This window comes from Abramis brama, assembly GCF_963993115.1.
Source record: "Abramis brama genome assembly, chromosome: 4".
Classification (NCBI taxonomy): Eukaryota; Metazoa; Chordata; class Actinopteri; order Cypriniformes; family Leuciscidae; genus Abramis; species Abramis brama.
This window is the reverse complement of record NC_139966.1, coordinates 13,473,546-13,486,425: the sequence shown is the minus strand read 5'-3', so window position 1 is coordinate 13,486,425 and position 12,880 is coordinate 13,473,546.

The window sequence follows — 12,880 nt, the reverse complement described above, 5'->3', positions numbered from 1 at the left end:
ACTCAGCATTTTTTTGCGTTTAGCCTGGAGCTCACAGTTGATTTATACCTTAAGATATGCGTAATGGTGACGAGGTGAGCGTTATCTGTTGCCACTTTTTTAGTATTATTGCCGATATTGCAATAACCATTACCTGAAATAGCCTACACACAATTGCCTCACCTGCTACAAATCTTTTCATAATTGAGGCCGTGGTTATAAAGGTGCCACACCTAGTGTTTCAGTTTTATTGAGAAAGTCAACCACTAAACAGTGTAATTTTTTAAATCATGGCAAAAACGAAAAGGGGTAAAGGGGCTGTCAGAAAAGACATGTGGACGGCAGCTGGAGGTAAAGAGGTAATGGTTAAGTTTTTCAAGACAGCAAACATAAATCAGCAAGACACAAAACAAAATGCACCGATCTGGCATACACTATCCTCTAACACAGGGAAAGGCAACTGGCGGCCCGCGGGCCAAAACTGGCCCGCCAGCAATATTTTCTGGCCCGCCGGATTATTTTGGAAGTCCTAAATGCTGCACAAAACTCTTCCACTACTTGAGAAAAGCCGTAGTCGCGCGGCGGTGAAACGCCCATATGGGAATCATGCGGCGCGGGATTACATTTTAAAGTATAACTGTGCGTTCACACCGGACGCGAATAGCGCGTCAAATTCTCGCCTGCCGCGTCTGTTATACGCTTGACCACTTTGTGTCCATTCGCGCGTCAAAAGACGGTAGCGGTCAGAACTCTGGTGTTGGACTGAGCAGGCGGTCAGACTGACAATAGCCCACTCCCGACATCTTTTGACAGCGTATCCGCACTTAATTCTGACCACCTGTACACCGAGCTCTGAGGAGCTGTTTGGTACTGAAACCATTGTCAGTCAACAACATTCTTTTTTTGCAAGGATGTTTGAAATTGTTTGGCAGAAAATAGTCTACTTCATTTGTCAGTAGGGCAATATGATTTTCGTTTATGTTGCTTAGAAATTTGAGTGATAGGCTTTGTCCTATTTAATTTATGTTATTTATATTTCATGTTTTTTTTCTGTGGCATTTTTTTTCTCTGCTGACAGTACAATGTTAAAATAGCCTAATATTTATATTGACACAAACACAATTTTGTATAGCATTTATAATTATTATAGGCTACTTAATCTCCTTCTTTCCGTTAGAGACATTTGAATGTGAGATTCTGGAAACGAGATTAAATTTTCCGGAAATAAAGCAGGTGAACACCGAGTGTATTTTAAGCGGTTGCTGAATAGAACCTTGTGGGAGCGGGACGGAAAAAAAAACAGTCCCGCGCAGACCTTCTTAAACCTTAGTGTAGGCTATGTGTGTGTCCCGAATAAATAATAATAAAATAAAGGAATAAAGTTCAAAAGTCGGACTGTAAGCGAATGAGGCATGATTGCGATTTTCATACCTTTATTAAAATGTCTGTGATCTGTTACCACAAATACTTGATCTGTTTAAAATGATTTCTTTGATATATAACTAAAGTTGTTAAATTAAAAATTAAAAATAAAAATAAAAATTTGTCTAATCCAGTAATTCATTTTTTCTATTTTTGATCTGAGCACAATCAGAAAATCAGAAAACCCGTCGTTATTCGTTTTTTCATTTTAGTTCAGAAAATACATTTTTCATCTTTTTATTTTTGGTTTTAATTTGAAAAAAAAAAAAAACGATTGAACGAATGATCCACGGACGGTGACGGACCCATCATATTCTGCGATTATAGGCCTATAAGAGTATTTAATATGTATCCATAGGCCTAACTCTGTGTAGCTGGCCCGCCATCTACTGGCTAAAAAAAAATATTGGCCCGCGGCCAAAGTTACTTGCCGACCCCTGCTCTAACATATTTGGTCAAAACACGCAAAACAATAGACAATGGCTTTATGTTGTGTGGAGAGACAACAGGAGGAACATTAGAGAAAGTATTCAAAAGGAAGATATGTCCGCTGATTCTACGCCCTCTAACTGGCATCCAAGAGCAGTTCAAAGTGAAGCTGATGATGACGTGCCTCTTCCCAGTGAGCGGAGTGTTCTAAGTGAAGCTGATGATGACGTGCCTCTTCCCAGTGAGCGGAGTGTTCTAAGTGAAGCTGATGATGACGTGCTTCTTCCCAGTGAGCTGAGTGTTCTAAGTGAAGCTGATGAGGACGTGCCTCTTCCCAGTGAGCTGAGTGTTCTAAGTGAAGCTGATGAGGACGTGCCTCTTCCCAGTGAGCTGAGTGTTCTAAGTGAAGCTGATGATGACGTGCCTCTTCCCGGTGAGCTGAGTGTTCTAAGTGAAGCTGATGATGACGTGCCTCTTCCCAGTGGAGCTGATGATGTGCATCCCCCAAGCGAGTTTCAAAGTGAAAAAGTTAAACAATGTACAAAGGATGACTTTCGAAAGATGTTAACCCCCCCACCAAAAACCTATAAATTTGCCATAGAACCAAAAATCTGGAAAAAAATATCACCTTTGAAAGGGACAAATAAACTTAGACGTCCATGGACTCACTACATATATAACAAATTTCGTAAAATCAATCCTTGCTGCCCACTCAGATTCACATACCAACACGTTCGTGTTACAGGAAGCCGAAAACGGCACTGTCCGTACATAACGGTGCGGGCCAAATGCACCTTCCCTTCATGCTGTGCTAATTACAAGTTCATCATCACACACAAACCCTTGCAACACCAGTTCGTTCCAGTGACCATGTACCGTTCTGGTGAAATACTCCATCGAAAATCCCATCAGCGCTTCCGACAAGCAAGTAACATCAGGCGGGGAGCTATAGCCAGAAGTGTCATTGAAGGCATCAGCAAAGAGTACTATAACAGATTGAGAAACACCCCAGTGGAGGAGCTTGTGGCAGGAAACATAACACACAGCCTCAAAAAAAATATCCTGAAGGTGATCTCTTATGAAATAAAAAAAAACATGCAACTTCATGACAACATTTTACAAGAGACACAGCTGACACAGTCAATCATTAGGGCAACGGACACAGAATTCTACAACACACCGGGATATGTGCACAATTTTCAAGTTGACCTGTTTGGGGCCCACCTTTACACTGAAACGGGGATGACTATTTTAGCACATTGCTTAAAAAAATCCCAAGTAACTCTCTATTTAGACGCAACAGGCAGTGTAATTTCCAGTCTCCCCAAACAAAAAAAGAGAATACTGTACTATGCTCTGACCTTACCAGGAAAAGGAAGAGATGCCCCACCTTTGCCAGTGAGTGAGATGATTTCTTCAGAGCATTCTGTCCCGCCTATAACATTCTGGCTCATGCAATTTTTGCTAAAATTGTCCACTTATACCACTGTGAAAATACACCGTGTAGAGACGGACTACAGCTGGTCACTAATGCAAGCGGTTCTTCTATCTTTCAACAAGGAATCAGTGCTTGCATACCTTGAAAGTGTGCATGTGATCTGCCAAAAGCAGAAAAAATGGTCAGAAATCAGATCTAAGACCATTTTGCATCTCTGTGCAGCACATGTAATTAAAGCAGTGTCTTCTGCTTTTCACAAAAAGACCAGCAATAAAGACTTGGCAATATTTGCCACATTTGTCTTTGCGAGGTTGCAAAACACGATGTGTGTTGATGATGGGCTGCAAATTTTCAAGGACCTGTGTGTTGTGCTGCTTTCAAGATATGTCACCGACAGTGTTTCAAGCAGTGTAGCATTCTTGCAGGAGGTAATAAATCAAGAAGTACCCATGCAAGAAACAATAGAAGAGTCCCCAAATTGGGAAGTTGATGAAAAGACATCTAGTACAATCACTGGTGGTTCTCCATACAGTAAACTCTTCCGAAGCATCTTTGAAGGGGTACTGAACACTCTCGAAGAGGAAAAACATGAGGAATGTGAACCAAATCCTTATTACTGCCCAGGTATTGTAACATTCCTTTTGGAGAATTACATACCCATCTTCCCACTTTGGAGCGGCATACTCTTGGGTGACCTAAAAAGGTATTCTGTTGATTTTGCTGTGACACTGCCATCTCAAGAGACACCAATTGTCATGCAGAAAATTGGTTTGGGATTGTGAAAAATTTAATTCTCTGCAGAAAGCGTAACCTCAGACCAGCAGAGTTCATTATCTCTATGTATACCTCACTGAAGGGACGATACAGGGAATACATCTTAAAGGTGAACTAAGTAACTTTTTTTACCTTAACTGAACAGCTTCGGAGTCATTGGAATGGTTATATTACTTATTTCGGGTTGAATGGTGGTCGTTTCGCACCCCCCTGGTGACTGTGAGCGGAAAATGCGCACTTGCAACTTTGAGCCGGCGGGCCGCCGGCCGCCGCGTCAGGAAGTCTTGCGTGATATCAGGTCTCGCGATGTAAACAATTGCTTTACGGCCAAAAGAAATCTGCTAAAATGCTGTCATTATTGCGCTCCCTCACGCTGTTTGAACCCGAATGAAGAAGATGTTTTAAAGAATATCCCATCTGCTTTGATGTCGTTGATCTACTAGCCTCTGGTGTCTGAGAATAGCCAACGAGTTTTTACAACAGTGTTGTCAAATATCTATTCCGAAGCTGTGGGGGGAGCTCTAAAGAGAAACCTGCGAGCAAAAAGCGAGAATACAGCGAAGAAATCCCGAAGTTACTGAATGCAGCTTTAAGGAATAGTCTTCCCCAAGATGTACTTACCCGACCAAGGAAGTCATCTAAAGATGTATCGTTTGCTGTAGAGAGCTGGGCTAAAAGATCAGGAAAAAGAGGCAAACGAACATCCCGCTATTTCAGTGCCCCACATGAAATGCCAATGTCAAAAAGGAAACATTCACCTGAACCTCATAAAGATGCTGTTAAAAAAGTAATTTCAGTTATGCAAATATATTATGAGTATTTTTTCAGTATTTTAGTATGTTTTAACTTATATTGACCTTTTTTTTTTTTTTTACAGACCGCAACAGTCCAACAGCCTGACACTTGCAAAATACTACCCGAGTGCAGCGATCCATCCAAAGATGCTAAAGAATCTGCTGCTCAAGAGGCATAATAATAATAATAATAATAATAATAATAATAAATAATAAAGATATGTATATTTTTTTCTGGGAATTAATTTGAGTTCCAAAACAAATTTTCCAGATCAACGCTGCCATTTCAAAGATTAAGCATAAATGCAAAAAAAAAAAACACATCAACGAAGTACAGTGACCCAGCCACTGCGGGAGAAATTGAAGGACAAATTGCAGATGAGGTAAATTGTGGCATTTATATTAACTCTGACTGCAAATTGTGACTGTGCTTAATTTTGTGAATTTTTTATTTTTTTACAAAATGAGACTAGGAGGGAGCAGTAGCCTACTGCCTTCAAATGGCTGTACTGTATCGTTAATCCCTACATTAAAGATATGCAGTCAGCGAAGGCAAACAAGGCAAAAACTACTTCCTCGGACCCTGCCCGCACTCTTGAACGACCTCCTCTGCTTCGCCCTCAACCCCGGACCTGTCCTCGAACCGACGATGCGGTACTTGTCTCCGGACTCGGAGTGTACGTTAGTCTTCATTAGAGTCAACAATGTTTTCATCATGGAAACTCTTACATGCAAAACACCGTATATGTTATGAATCTTACACGAAATTCACCTTCATCACAGTGTAACTGATGGTAATGGAAAAACGTGTATCAATGCAACCTGTTTTTAGTTTTGCCTTATAAATATAGCTCGTTACCGAATGAAACTTTACCATTATCGATATGCTAGCTTGATAGTGAGTACTAAAAGAAATCTTATTTGTTTATATTCATAGTGATAAAGTTAGGTATTTTATTACATGTGATTCTGACATGATGTCACTGTATGTACTGCGCTCCTTCCTCTCCACTCGTCTCAGGTAATAAATGCGTCTTCCAGCTGAGCCTGAGCGTTTGGCGTCGCGCGTTCATGTGTTTTGGGGGCGTGGCTTTGGAAGGAGCTCAGAAGGGAGGGGGTGGGAGTGAATGGAAATAATGAGCTGTGTTTATTGCAGATTAAAAGGTCTACAGTCACTCGATTTTTATATTTTCTTTTTCAGAGTACTTACATTTTAATTATGTATTGGTATATAAAGACAGTTTAAACAAATTTGGAATGTTTTTTTTTTAGAAAAATCCTACCTACCCTGCCTTTAACTGTTTGACTTAGAAAAAAAAAAAGTTGTGAAAAGCAAATGCAATAATATTTACATGTACAGCAAGTTTTCATTATGTGAAAAATAATTAAGCCTATGGTTCTGAATAATGTCAAATAATACGTCTACAGGTTGTAGCCCTCTGGCGATGTAAAGAGAGTGAGCAGGTTGTTGCACAGATAAAAGCTGTGCCTTTCAAATTCAGTATTGTTTTAAGGCACGCAGACCTAATTACTCTGCGACCACATGAGCTGTTAAATGGTGAAGTAAGTGCAGATATTATATTCATTTATGGCTTTCAGAAAGAGTAGCGTGCAAATGTATATTCTAATTGTGTTATTAATATTCTGTAGGTTATGGAGAGTTACATTCGTGCAGTCCGACAAGTCTGGGAGACTGTACCAGCTCAATCACTACACCACCGGTGTCATTCTGCATGGACCGAGACACCAGGTCGCTCGACAAGGTTTGAAGAACGTAAGTAGGCTACATTATGGAAACAGTGTAATGTAAGCTATACATTTAATTTAAGTATAATGTGAATAAAAAAACAAAAACAAAGTTTCATATGAATAAAAAAAAAATTATGCTCGTGTCACATTATACAGGTTAATTTTGAAAGCTTTGATGGCGCTGTTTCATTTGTGAATGTACGAAACAGCCACTGGCTGTTTGTGGTAAGTGGAGAAACTTCATGTTTTTGTTTTATCTGTACATTTAGGCCCTATCTAAATTGAGTAAAATGTAAGTATTTAGTAATGTTCTGTGACCCAAAACAAAGACAAAGACAAAAACATTTGGCTCTGGACAAATCAAATACTTAATAACGCCGCAGGACTGGAAGGCGCACCTGTGACCGGAGATCGCTCGGCTAGGTTTCTGTCCGTGGAGCTGAATTGTGCAATGGCAATATATGTTGCTAAAATTCTGTTTTGCACACGCACCCAAATCATCGTGTCATTATAACGTGTTCAGACATTATAAGAGATTCGTTGTTCAGTGTATACAGCTTCATTGATTGTAACGGAACTGAATGAGTGTCAGCTTTTTGAAGGGACCGCTCTTTGTCCACTTTAGGCGATATGTAATTGAAAAATGTAATAAAACGGTAGCAAATTAGCTCCATGAAATATTAATAATCAATAATAACTGGTATAATTGATTATGAATATTTGGATCAGTTAATATTATTATAACTTAATGTTGTAAATTAATATTACAATCAATTAACTTGTTTGTCCCGTGAACACTCAGTGTTAATTGTTTATCAATTCTTAGAAATGTACATTTCCGGGGCATGGGAAATGTCTTTCATACTTTACAGTACTACTAAGAGCAAGTATACAAAATCTATGATCAGGGACTCCAGATATGAGCTTGAGACACGGACAACTTTACGTGTGACATGAACAAGACTTTATTAAATAGACTAAACACTTAAACTACTATAACATACACACACATACATGCATACAGTTAACCAATGGAAAGAGAGCTGAGGAAAGCAAGAAGTTATAGCATTGTTTGAAATTCAGCAGATCAACAGCCTTGAGCAAAACATCAGTTTAGTTCTAACACGCCCTTCTTTAAAAGGGGTAAGGATACTTAATGTATCAAATAATGAGACTAAGTTTGATACTTGCATGTCTTGCCCATTTGAATTAAACTGTCCTGATGCAATTTGTTGAGGCTCCAGTTGATCTTTGCTGACGTCGTCTTGATAAGACAAGGCCGCAGCCTGGCACAAGCTTGAAGATGAGGTGAGTGAAGATGATGCTGAACTAGACGTTTCTAAGGACCCCTGCTTAGAAACGTCTAGTTCAGCATCATATTCACATCAGGATTCCAGAAAAGGACTAAGAATAGGAGAGCTAAGAATAGGAGAGCAAGAATTCAGCGAAATAACTTGAATTTATTCTTTAATCGATTCACTTTAATCACTGGAAAATTATCTTATTAACTCATGTCAAAAAGCGAGGATGGTGGGTAAATAGTAGATTTCTGTTTTTTAACTGTGCATATGCAAACATGAATATGACCTTACAATTACTTTATTCCTTACCATATTACTGTAAAAAATTAAACCGTGATTTTTACGGTAAAAAACCGGCAGCTGTGGTTGCCAGTACTTTACCGTCAAAAATACGGTAGCAACGTTATTGGTTTTACAGACTTAACTTAAAATTGACAGTAATAAACCGTATTTTATTATCTGATATAATGTGAATTTACCATCCTATTGAAGTTTTAATATCTGTTTTGTACCTTTGTAATACACTGATAACCACCAATCACAGCAGTGATGAGAGTCACATGATCAATCAAAGCTCATCACAAGCAGCTCTTCCACAAGAAAGTTAACGCTAATATATTGAAGCTGCACAGTGTCATTCACACAGACATTAAACACCATCATGGCAACACACATGAAATTTTAAAAATGCAATAAACATTAATTTAACAACATTAAATGTAACATAAAACCCTAATGTACATAACTGATTATAAAAAATGAAGAAAACTATGAAGAAACATAGTAATTTCAACAAAAATACATCAAATGTGAAGTGTCACGCAGGGAATTGTGGGAATGTCAATTTACGGTTTTTCACTGTAAATTATACGAGTTGTTCTTTTTCACTTTCAAAAACGAGAAGCACCTGGCTGCAGCCTGCAGATTTGGGCAGGGGTGCACCTGGGGCGCCCACAATGCTTCTCATTGGTTAGTGCAAAGTGATGACGTCGATCGAGGCGGGGCCGCACCTGGGCTGCACGTCTCCTCCCGCCAACATCTCCCAACATCTTTTCTCATTGGTTAGTGGCGTCATGACGTTGATTCTAGCATGTTTTCATTTCCGCTGTTCATCGCTGCATGGTGAGTACACTCAGAGAATGTCTAATAAGGTGAGAAGTTTCACTCAGTACACTTCCGGCTTCTGAAATGGTAGCAGTTCCACTTTGATTCCATATGAGGGCGCTCACAGGACGAGTGCAGAATGAATGGAGGTCTATGGCATTATACCCATCAAAATCCACTTTTCTCAGGATATAATTTTTTGTCTAGTAATTTGAATATTGTATTCGAAAGGAGATGCAAAGAAATTACACATTGCTGGGTGTTAGATTTTTTAGAGTCACTTATTTGCTTTAAAAAGTCTTTTTAAGTGTCAATGACGTCATGCACATCGTACGACCAGAGATACTGCTTTACGGCAATCCTTCAGTCACTTTGGTGCTTTCGCGCTCTGCACTTTCTTTTCTCTCGAGGCATCGACAACACAGCTGACACAGGTAAACACACGTGCCAGAAGAGTTTTTGTTTTGTTTGTTTCTGGTCCCGCTTCGGATGCCACGATGCCATCAAGCGGTATCTCTGGTCGTAATCAGTCCTTCACTGACCAATCAGCGTTCATTAGCAGAATGCTAGCGTGTTATGGGCAACAACAACTCAACCTGTAAGAAATCGAAAGGACATAAGTACTCGTTCATTCAACTTTCGATCTATAACCCATGTTGAACTTGCAAAACCTACTATCGAATCTGAGATTTCTCAACGGCAATCGGGTGAAAGAGACAAATTTAGCCGTCTAGCCCCATAGACTCCCATTAGGGGTGTGACGAGATCTCGTGTGACGAGATCTCGCGAGATTAAAACGCGACGAGATTTCTCGTCGAGGTGAAACTTGTCTCGTGAGTTGTTGTGATGTTAGCGTGATGGAGCGTGAGGGTGAAATATTGAAGATGCCCCTGCCACTTTTAAATCATTTGTGTGCCGGGCCAATCACACACACACTCCGCGCACACACACTCACTGTCCCTCGCTCACTCACTCACTCGCGCGCACACACACACACACGCACACTCACTGTTGCTCGCACTCTCACTCACTCGCGCACACTCACACTCAACCCGTCGTGGAGGACCGTTAAAATTAAACATGCTAGTCTTTCTGTCGTGATGTCCTGAAGCATCGCAGACGCGTAGGTTGTCGCCCACTATGACACACTATACGAAATGAAACGATCGAATCTTGCGTCCCGACGCCCGTTGTCCTTTACGAATCTCCACGAAACGGATCGTGCCAAAATCGCGCTAAAATAGTGTAATCTGAACCAGGCAGGTAATAAACATTTGACCTATCGCGCAAAGAACCTATTAAAGCACTAAGACATGGGGACAGTATAGCTAACATTCACATATCACAAGTCATATTATCGCACATCGCAGCTTTTCCTCATATCGTGCAGCCCTGCCCAAAGGTCTCAACTGCTGCCAGAAATCGTCGACATGCTTATATTCTTGAAAAACAACATGACCATAATCTTAGGCTGTGTAGTTAATTTATCTCTTTTTCATGCTTGAAGAAAAAAATTGTTTCTGTTTGAACTTGTAGTTTTGAGAGAGCAGTACTTTGATTATGGATACACACTGTTTGCATTTAAAGTGTTATTTCAGTTATTTATATTTATTTTATTTATACTGTTTTATTTTTTTATGTTCGATTTGTGGAAAGGAGTTAGATTTCTCATGTGAAATCGTACAGGGGAGAAGCCAGACGGTAGAGTTTATAGCAAAACATTTTGCAGTGTTTGCATGTCCTTTACTGCATAGAATTCATTAAAATAGAAGTAAAATAACATTCATTACAAGTTGATTTCAAAATGCACCTAAATTGTTTTGCATTTTGTGATTTTCAGTTGAATAAAAGACTATTTTCCATTCATATTTCATCATTGAGAATTTCTTAAAAATTGTGTAAAAATCTCGTCTTGTCTCGTTCTCGTGAACCCAATCTCGTGTCTCGTCTCGTCTCGTGGAGTAAGCGTCTCGTCACACCCCTAACTCCCATTCATTCTGCACTCATGGGCGATCGCCCCCAGTGGAAGTCTGGTGGAACTACAACCAAAATTCGGTACAATAGGACTTAATAGGGAGTGGGCAGGCTCTCCGTAGACGGGCTCTGGTACACTACAGGCAAGCTACTCGTTTTTTTTTTTTTTTCACTAATTTTATTTTACCATTTTATTTCTGAAGTGGCGTTTAGTGTGATGTTAAAATGAAGTGTTGTAAAAACGAGATCGGGTAACTTTACTCATCATATCACACAAATAACTAAGGCAGCGCGCGCGCGTGTGTGTGTGTGTGTGTGTGTATAGTGTGTGTATAGTGTGTGTATAGTGTGTGTGTGTGTGTGTGTGTGTGTGTGTGTGTGTGTGTGTGTATAGTGTGTGTTTGGTTTTGGTGGGATTAGGATATAGTGTTAAAACAAGGCCATTAAAAAGAAATACATTGGCAAAACTGAACCAGGAGAAGAAATCTAGGATTTAAGAGTTAATAGTAACAATATACAAAGTTATATTGTAGGACTTTTTTTTTCTATGAATAAATTGATTAAATGTATTTTGATATTATTGATATTATTGTTATTAATAAGTATACATTTATTTAATTGAACATGAAACTACATTCAATGGTAATACAAATTCAACAAAACTCCTTGAAAGTAGGGCTTGTTTTATATATTGCATACTGTTACTTATACTGCTATACAGTATATGCACTGTCCAATCCTGCTGCTGGAGGGCAACTGTCCTGTAGAGTTTAGCTCTAACCCCAGTTAAACACACTTGAACCAGCCAATCAAGGTCCTACTAGACATACTAAAAACTTCCAGGCAGGTGTGTGGAGTCAAATTGGATATATACTCTGCAGGACAGTGGCCCTCAAGGAGTGACTTTGGACACCCCTGCACTAAAGTAATAAAATAATAAAACATTTTATGCTAATTCTGATGCTCTATACTTCCTTCTCTTTGCAGATCCTTGGCATTGTCATCCCCATTTATATTCCCTGTGTACCACTTTTGCTATTTTACTTTATATTATTTTTTGTTTTGCTGTGTTAATTATTCTCTAACTCTTACTAGTTCTCCATCTCTCTCACCTATTTTTGTTGTTGTTTATTTTATAACTCAAAGGCTCTTTTAAGAGCCATTCCCCCCTGCAAAAATGCACACAACTGTGTTAAGCAAGGGGGAGTGTGAGCAGTATTTAAAGGGGACATATCATGCTAAATCCACTTTTTTATCCCTTAAATGCATTTTGTTGTATATTTGGAGTGTTTAGAAGTACAGAAAATATGAAATTATTCTCTTCAGGTGCTTCGTTGATATCTTTATATTCTGTTTTGGTCATATTTTTCAACCTGTTCCGATTTTTCTGTTATCTATGACGTTTTTTGAACTATTACATCACAGTATTTGCAGCGGAACTGCCAAATAAGGATATTGACTTCCGGCCCAACACTTCGAGCAATCCGCCATTTTTATTTCTCGCTGCAATTTTGTAGTCCAAGCTAAAGGATGCAGAAGTCACGAGAGGGTAAGTTAAAATGTTCGGTTGTTGGATGTAGTAACCCACACGCTTCATTACACCGTCTAATGTAGATAAACTGCCGCGCTTGTGACAAGGGCGCATGTTTAACAGAAAGAACGAGCAGAGAGAGAGACCCGGTCGCGCGCACGCGCACACTCTCTCTCGGAGCCAGGCGAAATTGTAAACAAGACATCACCGTCTCCAAACTAGACGCTGTCTTGCTCTCTCTCCCTCGCACATATTAATCAAAATAAATCAACACAGTGGTAAAAGGTCGGAAGACCAAAGTTTCATGTGTAAATACAGTACACACCAGTGCGATACATCCATATGAAGACGTTGTTCTACAGGTTCGTCGTCTTTATTTTCATCT